Source organism: Marmota marmota, unplaced genomic scaffold (assembly GCF_001458135.2).
Source record: "Marmota marmota marmota unplaced genomic scaffold, marMar, whole genome shotgun sequence".
Lineage (NCBI taxonomy): Eukaryota > Metazoa > Chordata > Mammalia > Rodentia > Sciuridae > Marmota > Marmota marmota.
In genome coordinates this window covers 51019154-51021234 of record NW_025999977.1, presented here as the reverse complement: position 1 = coordinate 51021234, position 2081 = coordinate 51019154, and positions in this window count along the sequence as shown.

Here is a 2081-nt window from a genome sequence, read left to right as displayed (position 1 = left end):
CCAGAACAGATCAGGCGTCACCTCACCCTGGGGTCATGATAAAACCTGCTTCCCACAGTCTCTGCTAGTCCTCTCTGCTCCTGAGTGACATGCTATGTGGCACTGCATGGCTTGCTGGTTCCTCTGGCCCAGGTTGTGAGTACACGTGGCTGAAGTCTCCCCAATTTCATCACCTATAGTCCCATCTGAGGTGCTTCGCTGCACTGGAGTACTCAGGGCAGGGGTCATTCCTTTGGATGGATGAAAGAAGCCTGTCCAAGCATCAGGACTGGGGGAGAAGGGGGGAGGGGCGTCTGGTGAGGTCCCTGATTGACTCAGACACCAAATTTTCATTGCCTTAATATTTCCTCTATTAATTTGGATGCCGTCGTACATAGTTTTATTACTTTAGAGTCTGCTTTTAAGGTTTTTTATCCACTCAAAATTACCTTTATTTGTACATATATGTGACCTAGAATGCAATGATTTCATACATGTATAATGGGTAATGATCCAAAAAGTGCAACTAACATTTAAACATTTTTCATTTCTTTTTGTTGGAAAACTTTGAACTATCCTCTTTTAGTTCTTAATGAAATATATAATAAAGTTATATAAACTATCATCCTCCAATTTGCTGTAGAACACTAGTAATTATTTCTCCTGTTTACCTGTATTTTGGTTCCCCAGTATCCACCTCTAGCTACCCCCATCTTTCCTATCTATCTTAGACTCAGGTGATCACTATTCTACTCTCTACTTCTAGAAATCAACTTCATTAGTTTTACATATGAATAAGGACATGAGGTATTTGCCTTTCTTTGCCTGGCTTATCTCATTTAACATAATAACCTCCAGATCCAACCATATTGCTGCAAATAACAGGATTTCATTTTGACTGAATAATATGCCATTGTTTTATGTACCATATTTTATTTATCAATTTATTCATTGATGTACAACTCAGTTAATTATTGACCTTGGCTATTATGAAGAGTGTTTCAATTAACACAGGAGTGCAGTTATCTCTTAAATATGTTACTTCATTTCCTTTGTATATACAACAGAAGTGATATAACTGGATCAAATGGTCTTTCTCTCTTTAACTTTTTGAGGAACCTCCAGAATGAATTCCATAATGACTGTCGTACTTTACATTCCCACAACAGTGTGTAAGAATTACCCTTTCTTCACATCTTTGCCAGAAATTTTTTTTTATTTGTCATCTTGATTATAGCCATTCTAGCTGGGGTAACATGATATCCCATGATCTTTTTTTTTCTTTTTAATATCCCTGTTAGCCATATGTACATTGAAGAAATGCCCATTTAAATTTTCCATGTATAAGTCAACTTTTAGTACTGTTGAATCAGAGGTGTGAAAGTGAGCATTTTATGGGATTAATAATCTTAGAAGAAATGGTCTCAACTTTTCTCCATTCAATATAGAGTTGGCTGTATGTTTGTCTTATATGTAGCCTTCATTGTGCTGAGGTGTGTTCCATCCATACATAACTTCGTGCGTGTTTTTGTCATGAAGTGATGTTGAATTTTAACAAATGCTTTTTTCTGCACCTACTGAGATGGTCATATTGATTTTTTGTCTTTAATTCTGCTAATATGATGTATTCCATCTATTGACTTCCACATGTTGAACCATCCTTGCCTGCCTGGCAGGAATCTCACATGATCTGGTGTATCTTCTTGATGTGGTGTCAGATTTAGTTTTCTTGTGGCTTTTCCAAGCTATGTTCATCAAAGATATGAATCTCTAGTTTTCTTTGTTCTTTTACACTTGTCTGGATTTGAAGTTGGGATAATGTTGGCCCCATACAATAAGTTCAAAAGAGTTCTCTTATTTAAAATTTTTAAAAATACTTTGACTGGTTTAGGAATCAGGGTGATGTTGGCCTCGTAGAATGAATTTGGAAGTTCTCCCTCTTTTTCTATTTCCTGAAATAGCTTGAAAAGTATTGGTATTAGTTCCTCTTTAAAGGTTTTGTAAAATTCTGCTGTATACCCATTCGGTCCTGGGCTTTTCTTAGTTGGTAGTCTTTTGATAGTTTCTTCTATTTCCTCAATTGATATTGGTCTGTTTAGGTT